We start from the raw sequence: 17,962 nt of genomic DNA, 5'->3' as shown, positions 1-17,962 counted from the left end.
ACAGAAAAAGATTGCAGTTTTGAAACTGCAGTAAAAATGCAGTAACTGCAGTGGACTCTGGTATTTTGGACATAGTAATTACAGAATAACTGCAGTATACTGCATTCTAACTGCAGTTATACTGCACTCTGACTGCAATCTTTTTTGTAAGGGTTGAGCTCTCATAAATAAGGGATATTCATTTAACAACAGCACCCTTTTATAAAAAAAAGAATCCCACAGGATTGAATTAACAATCCTACTAGACCAGGGCCAACAGCCAAATTTGACCCTTGACAACATCTGGTATGACCTGCCAGCGTCTTCCAGAATGATCTTATGTATTTATGAACATTTGTTTTTATTGTCTCTTGGCCCAAGTACCACTGCTGAGATTCTGTCATGGCTTTGGGTTTATGCCTTCAGATGATACTTTTCTTTTCTGAAATAAAGTGGTTGCAGATTGATTCTTGAGAGACTGTTTAACCTAAAGTATAATTAGTGTGATTGATCTAATCCATATATGTCTCATTGGCAATGTTTTGGCCTGCATTGTACAAAATGGCAACACAGACAGGTCAAAAGGTTCATGTCGAGACAAAACATATGGTGAAAATAATATCCCCCTCCTCGTTGTAGTTGCCTCAAATGTAGATCATCATAGAACACACAAACATTGTTGTCAGTTGGAGACATTTATCAGCATATTATTGAGTGTGTATGTATTTCACTGTTTATATGCAACCTCAGAAGAGCAAGAACAAGGGCTTGTTCAGGAAAATGTAACGTAACATAACATTCAGATAGAAATGTTTTGTGGAGACAATATATGATTGTTTGCCCAGTAGACTATAACGGATTGTGTCTGATGCTCTATTTATGACATTTCTATACTACATGAACAAAAGTATGTGGACAACTGCTCGTCGAACATCTCATTCCAAAATCATGGGCTTTAATTAGTGAGGTCGGGCACTGATATGGAGTTAGTCCCCCCTTTGCCTCCACTCTTCTGGGAAGGCTTTCCACTAGATGTTGGAACATTGCTGCGGGGACTTGCATTCAGCCACAAGAGCATTAGTGAGGTCGGGCACTGATGTTGGGCGATTAGGCCTGGCTCGCAGTAAGCGTTCCAATTCCTCCCAAAGGTGTTCAATAGGGTTGAGGTCAGGGCTCTGTACAGGCAGGGTCAAGTTCTTCCACACCAATCTTGACAAACCATTTCTGTACGAACCTCGCTTTGTTCACCGGGGCATGGTCATGCTGAAACAGGAAAGGGCATTCCTTTCCTGTTGCCACAAAGTTGGAAGCCCAGAATTGTCTAGCATGTCATTGTATACTGTAGCGTAAAGATTACCCTTCACTGGAACTAAGGAGCCTGAACCTTGAAAAACAGCCCCAGACCATTATTCCCCCTCCACCAAATTTTACAGTTGGCACTATGCATTCTGGAAGGAAGCGTTCTCCTAGCATCTGCCAAACCCCGATTGGTCCATCGGACTGCCAGATGGTGAAGTGTGATTCATCACTCCAGAGAACGCGTTTCCACTCCTCCAGAGTCCAATTGCGGCGAACTTTACACCACTCCAGCTGACGTTTGGCATTGCACATGGTGATCTTAGGCTTGTGTGCGGCTGCTCTGCTATGGAAATCCATTTCATGAAGCTAATGACGAACAGTTCTTGTGCTGACGTTGCTTCCAGAGGCAGTTTGGAACTTGGTAGTGAGTGTTGCAACCGAGGACAGACAATGTTTACACGCTACGCGCTTCAACACTCAGCGGTCCCGTTCTGTGAGCTTGTGTGGCCTACCACTTAGTAGCTAAGCCGTTGTTGCTCCGAGATGTTTCCACTTCACAAGAACAGCACTTACTCAGTGGGTTTTGTCCAACATGTCTCTGGACCTACTCACTGCCACAGTCATACTCTGGACCTAGTTTTGTCCCATGGAATAAATGTTGTGGATCTAAATGTTTTTCCTCATAATCCTGGACTATCGGACCACCATTTTATTACGTTTGCAATTGCAACAAATAATCTGCTCAGACCCCAACCAAGGAGCATTAAAAGTCGTGCTATAAATTCTCAGACAACCCAAAGATTCCTTGATGCCCTTCCAGACTGCCTCTGCCTACCCAAGGACGTCAGAGGACAAAAATCAGTTAACCACCTAACCGAGGAACTCAATTTAACCTTGCGCAATACCCTAGATGCAGTTGCACCCCTAAAAACTAAAAACATCTGTCATAAGAAACTAGCTCCCTGGTATACAGAAAATACACGAGCTCTGAAGCAAGCTTCCAGAAAATTGGAACGGAAATGGCGCCACACCAAACTGGAAGTCTTCCGACTAGCTTGGAAAGACAGTACCGTGCAGTATCGAAGAGCCCTTACTGCTGCTCGATCATCCTATTTTTCCAACTTAATTGAGGAAAATAAGAACAATCCGAAATTTCTTTTTGATACTGTCGCAAAGCTAACTAAAAAGCAGCCTTCGCAAATGGAGGATGGCTTTCACTTCAGCAGTAATAAATTTATGAACTTCTTTGAGGAAAAGATCATGATCATTAGAAAGCAAATTACAGACTCCTCTTTAAATCTGGGTATTCCTCCAAAGCTCCATTGTCCTGAGTCTGCACAACTCTGCCAGGACCTAGGATCAAGGGAGATACTAAAGTGTTTTAGTACTATATCTCTTGACGCAATGATGAAAATAATCATGGCCTCCAAACCCTCAAGCTGCATACTGGACCCTATTCCAACTAAACTACTGAAAGAGCTGCTTCCTGTGCTTGCCCCTCCTATGTTGAACATAATAAACGGCTCTCTATCCACCGGATGTGTACCAAGCTCACTAAAAGTGGCAGTAATAAAGCCTCTCTTGAAAAAGCCGAATCTTGATCCAGAAATTATAAAAAACTATCGGCCTATATCGAATCTTCCATTCCTCTCCAAAATTTTAGAAAAAGCTGTTGCACAGCAACTGACTGCCTTCCTGAAGACAAACAATGTATACGAAACGCTTCAGTCTGGTTTTAGACCCTGAGACTGCACTTGTGAAGGTGGTAAATGACCTTTTAATGACGTCAGACCGAGGCTCTGCATCTGTCCTCGTGCTCCTAGATCTTAGTGCCGCTTTTGATACCATCGATCACCACATTCTTTTGGAGAGATTGGAAACCCAAATTGGTCTACATGGACAAGTTCTGGCCTGGTTTAGATCTTATCTGTCGGAAAGATATCAGTTTGTCTCTGTGAATGGTTTGTCCTCTGACAAATCAATTGTAAATTTCGGTGTTCCTCAAGGTTCCGTTTTAGGACCACTATTGTTTTCACTATATATTTTACCTCTTGGGGATGTCATTCGAAAACATAATGTTAAATTTCACTGCTATGCGGACGACACACAGCTGTACATTTCAATGAAACATGGTGAAGCCCCAAAATTGCCCTCGCTAGAAGCCTGTGTTTCAGACATAAAGAAGTGGATGGCTGCAAACTTTCTACTTTTAAACTCGGACAAAACAGAGATGCTTGTTCTAGGTCCCAAGAAACAAAGAGATCTTCTGTTGAATCTGACAATTAATCTGGATGGTTGTACAGTCGTCTCAAATAAAACTGTGAAGGACCTCGGCGTTACTCTGGACCCTGATCTCTCTTTTGAAGAACATATCAAGACTGTTTCAAGGACAGCTTTTTTCCATCTACGTAACATTGCAAAAATCAGAAATTTTCTGTCCAAAAATGACGCAGAAAAATTAATCCATGCTTTTGTTACTTCTAGGCTGGACTACTGCAATGCTCTACTTTCCGGCTACCCGGATAAAGCACTAAATAAACTTCAGTTAGTGCTAAATACGGCTGCTAGAATCCTGACTAGAACCAAAAAATTTGATCATATTACTCCAGTGTTAGCCTCCCTACACTGGCTTCCTGTTAAGGCAAGGGCTGATTTCAAGGTTTTACTGCTAACCTACAAAGCATTACATGGGCTTGCTCCTACCTATCTTTCCGATTTGGTCCTGCCGTACATACCTACACGTACGCTACGGTCACAAGACGCAGGCCTCCTAATTGTCCCTAGAATTTCTAAGCAAACGGCTGGAGGTAGGGCTTTCTCCTATAGAGCTCCATTTTTATGGAATGGTCTGCCTACCAATGTGAGAGACGCAGACTCAGTCTCAACCTTTAAGTCTTTACTGAAGACTTATCTCTTCAGTAGGTCCTATGATTAAGTATAGTCTGGCCCAGGAGTGTGAAGGTGAACGGAAAGGCTGGAGCAACGAACCGCCCTTGCTGTCTCAGCCTTGCCGGTTCCCCTCTTTCCACTGGGATTCTCTGCCTCTAACCCTTTTACAGAGGCTGAGTCACTGGCCTACTGGTGTTCTTCCATGCCATCCATGGGAGGGGTGCGTCACTTGAGTGGGTTGAGTCACTGACGTGGTCTTCCTGTCTGGGTTGGCCCCCCCCTTGGGTTGTGCCATGGCGGAGATCGTTGTGGGCTATACTCGGCCTTGTCTTAGGACGGTAAGTTGGTGGTTGGAGACATCCCTCTAGTGGTGTGGGGGCTGTGCTTTGGCAAAGTGGGTGGGGTTATATCCTGCCTGTTTGGCCCTGTCCGGGGTATCATCGGATGGGGCCACAGTGTCTTCTGATCCCTCCTGTCTCAGCCTCCAGTATTTATGCTGCAGTAGTTTATGTGTCGGGGGCTAGGGTCAGTCTGTTACATCTGGAGTATTTCTCTTGTCTTATCCGGTGTCCTGTGTGTATTTAAATATGCTCTCTCTAATTCTCTCTTTCTCTCTTTCTGTCTTTCTCTCGGAGGACCTGAGCCCTAGGACCATGCCTCAGGACTACCTGGTATGATGACTCCTTGCTGTCCCCAGTCCACCTGGCCGTGCTGCTGCTCCAGTTTCAACTGTTCTGCCTGCGGCTATGGAACCCTGACCTGTTCACCGGACGTGCTTGTTGCACCCTCGACAACTACTATGATTATTATTATTTGACCATGCTGGTCATTTATGAACATTTTAACATTTTAACATTTTGACCATGTTCTGTTATAATATCCACCCTGCACAGCCAGAAGAGGACTGGCCACCCCTCATAGCCTGGTTCCTCTCTAGGTTTCTTCCTAGGTTTTTGGCCTTTCTAGGGAGTTTTTCCTAGGGAGTTTTTCCTAGCCACCGTGCTTCTTTCACATGCTTTGCTTGCTGTTTGGGGTTTTAGGCTGGGTTTCTGTACAGCACTTTGAGAATATCAGCTGATGTACGAAGGGCTATATAAAAATAAATTTGATTTGATTTGATTTGACTGGGGCAGATCTAGCAGGGCAGAAATTTGACAAATTGACTTGTTGGAAAGGTGGCATCCTGAGCTCTTCAGTCAGGCCATTCTACTGCCAATGTTTGTCTATGGAGATTGCAAGGATGTGTGCTCGACCTGTCAGGAACGAGTGTGGCTGTAATAGCCAAATCCACTAATTTGGAGGGTGTCCACATACTTTTGTAGTGTAATGTATCTACAATAGATGCGTAAAAGAGTTCAATTGAACACAAACTGTGGGGTATAGAAGGACGCCAGATTGGCGCACACTGAACAAATCTGATCTAACAATGTGAATATTCATCAAATCTGTCATGATTTATGTATTGTAACAGGCCCACATTGTGTATACTAAAGTCAGATTTTGATATATTTGGCTGTTTTCGCTGCATAACATTAATAGAAGTAGTCCCTTTTCAGGTTTAGAAGAAGTGACTGCTAAATGCTAACTCCCGTTCATATAAGCTGGTAGCATAGCTAGCATAGACAAATGGGTGGTGGTATTCAATGTCGTTTTTAACTGTAATGCAGTTGTTTGGTCATGATGACATGAACATATATTGGGGTTGACATCCATACAAGCATTATACTCCGATTTTTACCTCAACATAGTGCAATATACCATAAACAATAGCCTAAATGTAGGATAATTTTGCTGGTTGCAATGAGGAAATTCGGGATCTTTACCCCACGGCATCTTTCCCCCACGTGTTTCCATGGCATTTCCATTGTTTTGATGCGTTCTATTGACCTCTTTACCGCATCTATGTTCTGTACGTTTTATGCCACTGAAAACTCAGAGTGGTCCGTTCTCACAGAAAGGACAATTCTGACAAGAAATAATAAATTGTTGAGTGGTAAAGAAAGACTACCATGGGTGCCACAAAAGAGCATACGTTTAAAAAAAATCACAGGAAAGGAAGAGGGACAGCATTCTGTTCCACTCAGTGCTCTTCCATCTTACAGTCTACTAGTTAATTGCAAAGGGCTGGGAAGCAGAGCTGTACAGCATCATTATTTCCCAATACCAAACTGTATGCATGTTTTCAATAAGTCACCTTTCTTTGGGTGATCGATAAAAAGAATACTGCCTTCGTGAGACAGAAACATTCTCTGTGTTACCTTAAAGTCCCCTCGGAAAGATCTCAAACAATGTAAATTATAACTTCCAGGTAATACATCTGCTCTACTGCATAATTCTGTCAAATATGTTTTCAATTGTGATTTTAGGGGTTAAAAAAGGAAAGGCATACCATTCTTCAATTATATTAAAACTTACTTGAAGAATCTGAGACAATAAAAGGTATGCCTTCCTAGGATGTCAAGAAAACAAAAATCAAGCACCAAAAAAGGAGACTGCTCAACTAGGCATGTTAGTGGATGCCAAGAGTGGTCTGTTCTGACAAAGGATTATCGTGCATTGTGGGGGATTGAGATTTTTGAGGAATGTAATCCCAGTTCCCATATTGCAGTACACAGAATAAATCAGAGAACGTCCATTTTCCCTTCACAACGTCTCCTTGTCCCTAGTCCTATACAGAGCCAGTACTGCTCATTCCTCTTCCTTCTCCTTGATGTGGTGGGGACCCACGAGCACTGCCTGCGGTCAGACGTGCTGGATGCTGACGATCCCCATCAAAATGGCATAGCCCAGCATCGAGCCCATGGCGAACAGGATTGACAGGATTTGGTTGCGTTGTTTATGGGGCTCATTGTCAAAGTCCCTACCGTCCGAATGGACTGACACCTGGGATGAGTCAAAGAGAAGAAAGCATGAAGTGTCTGCACACAGCGTATCATAACAAAACCAGTTTTTGCAATTGATTGTTAACTCTTACATCTAGATGTGCCGCTAGTGGAACGCCTCGCCAATATCCAATGATAGAGCGTGGCGCGAATTACAAACACCTCAGAAATCCAAAAACGTCAATTTTTAGTGCCTTCCCTGTAGCTCAGTTGGTAGAGCATGGTGTTTGCAACACATGGTGTTTGCAACGCCAGGGTTGTGGGTTCGATTCCCACGGGGGGCCAGCACAGAATAAAAATGTATGCATTCACTACTGTAAGTCGCTCTGGATAAGAGCGTCTGCTAAATGACTAAAATGTAAATGTAAATTTTTCAAACATATGACTATTTTACACCATTTTAAAGACAAGACTCTCCTTTATCTAACCACATTGTCCGATTTCAAAAAGGCTTTACAACGAAAGCAAAACATTAGATTATGTCAGGAGAGTACCCAGCCAGAAATAATCACACACCCATTTTTCAAGCTAGCATATAATGTCACAAAAACCAAAACCACAGCTAATTGCAGCACTAACCTTTGATGATCTTCATCAGATGACACTCCTAGGACATTATGTTATACAATACATGCATGTTTTGTTCAATCAAGTTCATATTTATATCAAAAACCAGCTTTTTTACATTAGTATGTGACGTTCAGAACTAGCATACCCACCGAAAACTTCCGGTGAATTTACTAAATTACTCACGATAAACGTTCACAAAAAACATAACAATTATTTTAAGAATTATAGATACAGAATTCCTTTATGCAATCGCGTTGTCCGATTTTAAAATAGCTTTTCGGCGAAAGCACATTTTGCAATATTCTGAGTAGATAGCCCGGCGATCATGGCTAGCTATTTTGACACCCACCAAGTTTGGCACTCACCAAACTCAGATTTACTATAAGAAAAATTGGATTACCTTTGCTGTTCTTCGTCAGAATGCACTCCCAGCACTTCTAGTTTACACCCAATGTTGTTTTGGTTCCAAATAATCCATAGTTATATCCAAATAGCGGCGTTTTGTTCTTGCGTTCAAGACACTATCCGAAGGGTGACGCGCCGGCACGTATCGTGACAAAAAATTTCAAAATATTCCATTACCGTACTTCGAAGCATGTGAAACGCTGTTTAAAATACATTTGTATGCGATTTTTCTCGTAAAATAGCGATACTATTCCGACCGGGAGACCTTGTTTTCGTTCAAACACTGAAAATAGAAAATGGAGTCTTCACATGCACGCGCGCACCCGTGTCATTGTTCTCAGAACGACCACTTTCCAAAAGCCCTACTGTTTTTCGCCCAGGGACTACAGAGTCATCATTCCCCATTCTGGCGCCTTCTGAGAGCCTATGGGAGCCTTAGAAAATGTCACGTTACAGCAGAGATCCTCTATTTTCGATAAAGAGGCTATAGAAGGACAAGAAATGGTCAGACAGGGCACTTCCTGTATGGAATCTTCTCAGGTTTTGGCCTGCCATATGAGTTATGTTATACTCACAGACACCATTCAAACAGTTTTAGAAACGTTAGGGTATTTTCTATCCAAATCAAATAATTATATGCATATTCTAGTTTCTGGGCAGGAGTAATAACCAGATTAAATCGGGTACGTTTTTTATCCGGCCGTGAAAATACTGCCCCCTATCCTAAACAGGTTAATACAGTTAGAGTTTTAAGTGTTTTGGAGTTGAGTATCACCCTGCTAGACTAGGCACTCAAGATCAGTACGTCTCAACTCTGGTTCTCGAGTATCCCAAACAGTCCAACTTTTTGAGACAACCAATCAACCAAACATCCATTTGACAAGTTAAAATCAGGTTGTAACGGTCGTCGTAGTGGATGGACCAAGGCGCAGCGGGTTGAGTGCTCCTATTAACTTTATTAGAACACTTATAAACAAAACAAGAAAAATTAACGGACGACAAACAGTCTTGCAGGCAACACACAGCTATGCAAAGAACAACCTCCCACAAATCCCATGACAAACACATTCCTATTTATAGGACCTTAAATCAGAGTCAACGATAGACAGCTGCCTCCAATTGAAGGCCCCAACCCCAATTACCTAAACATAGAAATAGAAATGACTAGACAGAACATAGAAATACACTAACATAGAACAATGACAAAAACCCCAGAATACATAAACCAAACACCCCTCTACATACACACACACCCCGAACCATATAAAACAAATACCCCCTGCCACATCCTGACCAAACTATAATAACAAATAACCCCTTTACTAGTCAGGACGTGACACAGGTGTGTTTGCCCTGTGCTACAACAAAAGTGTGTGTACTGTTGGGGATACTACTCGAAGAACGGAGTTGAGAAATAATACTCCAGGGAACTTACCTCCGCCCTCTGAGGGGAAATAGAGGACCAGGCCATTGGTGCAGTAGTGCCACAGGTTGTCCTGGGAGTTGAGGTGTTGGTGGAGTTTCCCATTAGGCAGCTTCACCTTCAGCAGGGGGACTAGGTGACCGAACACACAGGCATCCAAAGAGGATGGGCTTGGGAGACAATGCACAAAGTGGCTTCATCACGGCAGTATACACACTCATATGAAAGACAGTATGGCTTTTGAATTTAGCCGAAGTTCACATAATTTGCTTCGCATGAAATTTAGCAAAAACATTTAACATAATTAGCATTTTGTGCACAGCAGCCACGTACGAATCCCTGAAGAAGAACTTGTGTAAGCCCAGGCGGTGAGAGAGCAGGGTCATGCACTCCAGCACGTCATGGTAGAGCTGTGGAGGGGATCCAAAGCCCCCAGACAACCGTTAGCATGGACATACAGACAAAAGCATTCACAGCCTGAACAGCTGTATTTGCATTTATGAAAAAGGTCATCAGCAAGCAAGTGCACATGGAGCTTATTTATGACCTATCCCTCAATGAAGCCTGAACTTTGTTATGTGTACAGTTAGTTCCACCCTAGGACCGGAGTTGCCCATCCCCCAGTTACAAACCGAGTCATTGCACATGTTGATATAGCATTAAAAAAAATTACAGAATCTTTTAGGGTGGGATCTTTGAGAACAATACCCCTTTATTATTAAACCCCCCCCTGAAACCACCTCACTAATTATTCCTGAACGTGGTTTCCATGGAGACGAACCGCCTGACCCAATTACCACGTGTTGTGAAAACACAGACTGTTTTGGCTTTTTTTCAATTACTATGAACTACCCTCTCCATGTCAGGGTACCAAAGAGGCAATCCAGGGGCCTCTCTTTGGCAATAGCTAGCTGCTGTTTTCAATGTGGACTACTTTGATGTCAGTCCATCCACAGACTTGACCGTATAACCCCTATAATTTCATATCATATTATCAACTCATGTTTCACCTCCTTTCTCTGTGCTTCTCAAGACACTCTTTCATCACTCCCCTCCATCTATTATTTCTCGCTGTCTGAATTATCAACTCTTTTGTTCCTCTCTTTTGCATCACCCTCCTCTTCTTTACCTTTCATCTCAGCCCTCCACCTGTTACCTGCCCATTTGCCGAATCCCATTGTGTCAATTCACACTCTGTCTTATCTTCTCCCACAATATGTATTTTACACCCTCAACCGTCCCTTCTCACCTTCTCCAGCTGATCCCCGGGCTCCAGTGTGGGGTCTCCCCTCACCAGCCTCAGCCTCTCCAGTTGCTGGTTGTGAATGCGGTTGGGCAGCAGGAAGTTGAGTGGGAAGGTGATGTTCTCGGTGTTCCAGTGGCGCGTCACGTCCACTGTTCCCAATTTGTTAATCTAGGTCCAAAAGGCTCCATAACAGCTTCTACCCCCAAGCATAAGATTGCTGAACAATTAATACAATGGCCACCCGGACTATTTGCATTGACCCCCCCCCCCACCCCCCTTGTTTTTACACTGCTGCTACTCGCTGTTTATTATCTATGCATAGTCACTTTACCCCTACCTACATGTACCAAAAAAACTGCATTGTTGTTTAAGGGCTTGTAAGTAAGCATTTCACAGAAAGGTCTACACCTGTTGTATTCGGCACATGTGACAAATAAAATGTAATTTGCTTCCACCAGACACTGGGAGATGAATTCACCTTTCAGCAGGACAACAACCTAAAACACAAGGCCAAATCTACACTGGAGTCGCTTACCAAGAAGATAGTGGATATTCTTGACTGGGCGAGTTACAGTTTTGACTTAAATCTGCTTGAAAATCTATGACGAGGCTTAAAAATTGTTGTCTAGCAACAGTCAACAACCAATTTGACAGAGATTGAATAATTTTGAAAATAATAAACGGGCAAATGTTGTTGAATCCAGGTGTGCAAAGCTCTTAGAGACATACCCAGGAAGACTCATATTTTTATTCATTTGTATATATTTGTACTTTTACCCCCTTTTCTTCCCAATTCGTAGTTACAGTCTTGTTCCATCGCTGCAACTCCCCCACGGACTCAGGAGAGACGAAGGTCGAGAGTCATGCGTCCTCCTAAACACGACTGTGCCTAGCCGCACTGCTTCTTGACACACTGCTCGCTTAACCCGGAAGCCAGCCGCACCAATGTGTCAGCTTGCAGACCCCCAGCCAGCCACAAGGAGTCGTTAGAGTGAGATGGGACAAGGAAATCCTGCCTGGCCAAACCCTCCTCTATCCCGGACGACGCTGGGCTAGTTGTGTGCCGCCTCATGGGTCTCCCGGTCACAGCCGGCTGTTACACAGCCTGCGATCGAACCCAGGTCTGTATGCATGCACAATTGCTTGCACTGTGATGCAGTGCCTTAGACCGCTGTGCCACTCGGGAGGCCCTATGTATTTCGTTTTCAATACATTTGCAAAAAAATCTAAAACTTGTTTTCACTTTGTTATTATGGGGTATTGTGTGTAGATGGGTGACAAAAAAATCTAATCTAATCCATTTTGAATTCAGGCTGTAACAACAAACTGTAGAATAAGTCAAGGGATATGAAAACTTTCTGAAGGCACTGTAAATGGATGGAGGGGAATAGAGGGGGCATACAGTACTCGCTTGAGCAGTGGTCACCAACCGGTCGATCACGATCGATTGGTCGATCACCAAGGCATTTTCTATTTCTTATTTGTTTCGGGTGAGAGGCAGCCTCAGTCAAGTAAAACAAATAAGTGAATTATTATGCTCACTTAGCTGTGCCTTAATTAATACAAAAAATATATATTACCAGTGTGATCATATGTCAAAATTGTTTAAATATAATTTCAAAATGGTCTGAGAAGAACAACATTGGCAGGTAATTCAAGCACAGCCAATATAAAAAAATCTGTGCGATAGATCTCAGCTTGCATTTTGACTCAGAAAGTGATAAAGTGACCACTGGCTAGAGCAACTACATACCTTTTGATCATCATTTGTCGTACTTTATAGATCCAACACAACAATGAAGATCAAATGCACCTTTTTTCAAAACAGACCTGTGAATTAAGAGGACAGGACCACCCTGACTTTTCAACAGTTGATCCTTTTGTTGAAAATAACTTCACTGGCTAGGACTCCTATTTTGATATCTAGATGTTTGATGACATAATGCATGCAATTTAACCAGGGGCACAACAGTATTTAACCTGACCATCTTGGGGTCCCATTTCCCTAATCGTAAGGCCATACTGTTGCTTTATTCCCAGAGGCTTGGTGCAGATGCAAGGGGTCACCCCAGGGGTCGTCAAAGATACTTGAGACTCTTCTGCTTGTTTCTAGATGCATCTCCATCCACCCTGAGACACAATGTCTGTCGTCTGTTTCATTACTGCCCTCTTTTACACAGGATTCCAGATGCTTTTATACACGAAATGCGGCACAGGTTGGTCACGGTAAACTTATGAGGATTCTCCACAGGGCCTAAAGAGTAAATTCAGGCAAGCCATGTCCGTCCCTGAGCCTTGTTCCAATGTTCATACTAGCCTACTACTAAGAATACATGCTCGATATATTGCTGCACACTAAGTGCTATGCTAGAATGGAAATTGGAACATGGCCATAAAGCTTGGTCCTATAGCTGCTAATCAATGCTCAATTAAGCTTCAAAAGTTTTGAAGACTTCAAAGGCTTTGACGATGAATGCCTACTTCCCTTTTAACCTTAAGCTGAGTAGAAGTCAAATATTTCACAGTTCTAAAGAATATTTCACAATAGCTTACTTTTCTTGTAATGTTAAGAGAGAAACTGCATTACCAAGGCAGAACCTGGCATTTAACCTTGCCCATGGAAGGTCATGCCAGGCGAAAGCATATCTATTAGGAGTGGGTCAGACAGAGTTTCTTTTAGCTTTTTCAATGACTTGAAAGCGTTCCTGAATCCACAGGGGTATCTGCTCCGACTCCTCCCCCTGGCACAGACTAAAAGAGCAGAAACCTTTGATATTTTTTTATCATCAACCTCCACCGAAAGGCGATAATGGGAATGTTAAAATGTGTGTGTGTGTGTGTTGATCCCATTCCCCTACTTTAGCATGATCTGCTACACCATAGCCACCCTTTACCTGCTCTTTCTCCTCACTTCCCTTTTCTTTTTCTCTGTTCTACAAGGTACGTGATCAGAGAAAAATAATCTACTAACTGTCTTCTTTTTCGTTCCTCCATCGCCCTCTCCACAGGCAGAAGTTATTTCACCAATGCAGGCAGCAGTTTCTCCTCCAGTAGTGACACAAAGGCCAGAGTGTCTGCTCCTTCCTTGGCTGAGAGGTCATAGTCAGCGTTGTATTTCTGAAAGACAGGACAGTCAGCCACTTAGTTTAGATATTGGGATATCAGGTCCTAGATGAGAGCATGGATGCATGGTCCCCCTTACAAAAGAGTCAATAGAATTCACTAGGAAAAAGGCATTGCAAAAGTTAAAGTTCTGGTGAAAAGGCCTTTACAAAGCTCAAAGAGTTTGAAGAATGTGCTCAACATCCACTGAAGTAGCTAGCAAGTTTACTAGATAGCTAACGTGGAGTGGAGGCTGCTGAGGGGAAGACGGATCATAAGAATGGCTGGAACGGAGCCTATGGAATGGCATCAAACATGTTTGATACCATTTCAGTCATGCTGCTCCAGCCATAACCACAAGCCTGTCCTCCCCAATTAAGGTGCCACCAACCTCCTGTGCTCCAGTAGTCGCCTTGGTAACCAAACAAACAGACTTGCTAGTTTAGCTAACCAAACCATCAGTCCTAGCTCGCCATTATGAAAATCAAATTCAACAATGCCAATAAGGTTTTCAACTTGACTTTTGCTTTCGAAAGTACAGAAGCTCAATACAACATGCAATAATGAACTATAGCCATTGCTGATACACCATGCGTTATAGGGAAATAATGCACGTTCTAGAATGCCCTTCAAGCTAATCAGAAACATGTATTCAACAATGCCATGGTATAAGAAGTTTTAAAACAGTGAAAACTAACTAATCTTTAAGAGAAAAGTGCTGCCAGCTTATTCTGTAGTGTAAGTTTGAGCACTAAAGTTTGAGCACTGTTGTCAACATAAAGCAACCACAAACCATCTATTAAAAACCTTGTTACCAAAGGAAAGACCATGGCAATCATCAGTGTCAATAAATGGAAGGATCCTAGAATGACACCTTAACTTACCCCTCATTGTTTGTCCACTTACTCTACACATGGACCCTTTGCCAGGACTCATTAACCATAAACCTCTTTGCCAAGAAGCATAACTGTCAAACCGCTTCCGTAAGCCACAATAACTATAAAACACTTTGCCAAGACCCAAGACTAAACTAAATGCCATGACCCTGACTTGCACACTCATTTCCAATGAAGTGTTATATTGTCAGTGTCCAAAGAAAAGTATAATGAAAGCAATTGAAAGCAGTCATTCATTTATAAATACTGTGAATACTAAGTCCAATATAAGTATTTGAAAACACCATTTGAATTTGAACGCTGGCCTTTTCCTATGGTGAAATATCTTCTTTTATTTTTTGGTGAAAAAACAAGTTTTTCTTAGGACTCCAATGAGACGGTCCCAATTTGATCCCTACCCCTCCACCTTGGCCCTAACCTCTCAATCTGTAAGGTGGAAGCAATATGGTGAAGGCTTACCACAACACTGCTAAACTGTTGCACAATCTGAGAGGTATACTACAAAGCAGGATCAATGAGTTAACTTTGAGAAAGAACCAGAAATACAGTGAGGGAAAAAAGTATTTGATCCCCTGCTGATTTTGTATGTTTGCCCACTGACAAAGAAATGATCAGTCTATAGTTTTAATGGTAGATTTATTTGAACAGTGAGAGACAGAATAACAACAACAAAATCCAGAAAAAACGCATGTCAAAAATGTTATAAATTGATTTGCATTTTAATGAGGGAAATAAGTATTTGACCCCTCTGCAAAACATGACTTAGTACTTGGTGGCAAAACCCTTGTTGGCAATCACAGAGGTCAGATGTTTCTTGTAGTTAGCCACCAGGTTTGCACACATCTCAGGAGGGAATTATAGACTGATCATTTCTTTGTCAGTGGGCAAACGTACAAAATCAGCAGGGGATCAAATACTTTTTTCCCTCACTGTAACTATTGATTGATTTCTGAAAGCTAAACTTAGATGTGCACGTTTTTGGTTTTCACCCTAACACTACACAGCTGATTCAAATAACCAACTCATCATCAAGCTTTGATTAATTGAATCAGCTGTGCAGTACAAAGATGTGCACCGCGGGGGGGGCGAACCGAGTTTGGGAAACTCTGAATTAGACCATGTCCATTTCAAGCGTATCTCCCTAAAAAAATGATATTAAGGCATGTTAGCTGGATAACTCATTGATCCTGATTTGTACTATACCCTCTGGTGACTTTATGAGAGACCCCTCCAATCTATGCATAGAGTTTATGATCTACGATTTCTACACCTGAGGCTCATAACCCAGCCTATAACACTAAATTAAGCCTAGTGAATCAATATGCCAAGACTTTCTACCAATACAAGTCAATGCTCATAGCCAGTTAACCTCAACTTATAGCCAGTTAACCTCTACCCCAAGACTCACTGTCCATGATCAATAAACCACCATTTCCCTAGACACTAATATATAAGGGCCTCCAGTTTTGCCTACCATCTTCCCTTTGCATACCATTAGTAATTGTATGGCACAAGTGAAATAAACCTCACACTGATGCAGGTGTCCCTTCTTAATACGTTTCTTAACCATACTTCTTAATATGGTTGGTATCATTTTTTTATTTTATTATGAACCTAACCTTTTCCAATTAAATGCAACAGTGTGGACCTCCCCTTTTTGTGTACTGATGATTTCAGGTGAACACAACAACTAAATAACTAGTACCCAACCCAACTATAGATGAGGATATCTTCTAGAGATTCATCACTACCATGTAGTCACTGGAGCTCAAGAAAACCCTTCTGAAACCAAGTTGTGCCTTGGCAAAATAGGATTTATTCTGCATGCCCAGGATATATAACCAAGAGAATATCCCTTGGGGCCAAAAGCATTACACATCGGACATCAGTTCCTGACTATGACGATCCCTACAAATGGCTCCGGATGTCAGTCACCTGTTTATTAGAACCGTTTAGTGTTACATTAACACACATATGTTTCCTACAGAACAGCTCCTAATTTGGAAGGGCATGGTTACCCACATGTTTCCTGTGCAAAGGGATGGGGGGTGGAGGGAGAGGCTGTCTTTCACCTGTTTAGTACTAATCTCCCCTGTGGGAAGGGGAAGAGACATGGTGGGAATAGGACTCACCTGTTTTCTAAGGTGAATGATGACATTACTGGGTTTGGAAAGACTACCAATACTTTCCTCTGTGGTCTTCAGTGCCGGCACGGTACCTGAAACGAAGGACCAGAACAGTCAGACCAAAGGGCGCTTTCAAGGTCGTCTTTATTGCATTCATGCTGAGCAAATTATCAGAGCTCACAACACCTGGAAAAGTGTTTAACATCTCAGCAACCACATTAATATGATATAGAGATCTTCTGAGATGCGTAGCGAGATTGCAAAGAAAACGACCAAGACCGTAACCATTACAACCGCAGACTCGTCTGAACCCCCTGTGGCGTGAAGAAGTCAGGAGGCTACAGCCAAAATGGGCTGGAACACAAAGGAGGTGGTATTGGGAGAATTAAGAATGTCAGGTGCTTGCAAACCTTTTGATGCTTGCAGACGTTTTGTTACCCCACAACCTGTGACCCCTGTTCTACTCTAGTGAGAAAAGGGGGAAAGTGAGAGCTTCCTGTCCTCATATATCAAACCATCGCTCTCTATGTTCCTAAGGGTGAGTGAACGCAGACTGTGAAGTAAAGCTATGTTCTACTCAGGTGATGTGTGACCCCAGTGACTGTATGAACTGTGACCCTTTAATGAGTTCAGTGAGGAGGGAAAGGTCGGATTTCCTTTTCTTCTCCCCTTTACTCAGAAGAGTGTAATGTCGGGTTCACCGAGGGAAAGTTCATTCCATAAAAAGGCATGGTGAGTACATGGGTTGGGCATTGCCAGGGACCTTACAATACGGTATTATCACGATACTCAGGTGTCGATAAGATATGTATTGAGATTCTCCTGATTCTATAGTATTGTGATTCGATTGCGATTTAATGTTCCAAACATATTGCTCACTATACAGTATGTCTGCTGCAGAGAGACGAGAGAGGATGAGAAAATTACTTTCGATCTGTCATGGAAATAAAAGTGATGAAAACATGTTGGCTCACTATTTAAAGAAGATGGAGAACAAGCTGAAAAGGATGAAAAATAGTGGCATTTTGGCGCAGGTACAGCCGACTAGCGCTAGCTAACTATACCTAGCAGAAAAAAATTCAATCGATACTTGGAGTCAAAGTATTGACATGATATCATCCAAAACCCAGTAATAGCCAACCCCA

General features: G+C 42.5%; 1 pseudogene; it reads right to left on the bottom strand.

The window, feature by feature from the left end:
- Window positions 1-6,909: 6,909 nt before the first annotated feature.
- On the bottom strand, window positions 6,910-17,570 carry LOC106588530 (metaxin-1-like; annotated as a pseudogene).
- Between the last annotated feature and the right edge of the window lie 392 nt (window positions 17,571-17,962).

The sequence above is a fragment of the Salmo salar genome, chromosome ssa27 (assembly GCF_905237065.1).
Source record: "Salmo salar chromosome ssa27, Ssal_v3.1, whole genome shotgun sequence".
In the NCBI taxonomy this organism is placed as follows: Eukaryota; Metazoa; Chordata; class Actinopteri; order Salmoniformes; family Salmonidae; genus Salmo; species Salmo salar.
The sequence above is the reverse complement of the archived record's forward strand: the minus strand, read 5'-3'. Positions and strand labels throughout refer to the sequence as shown.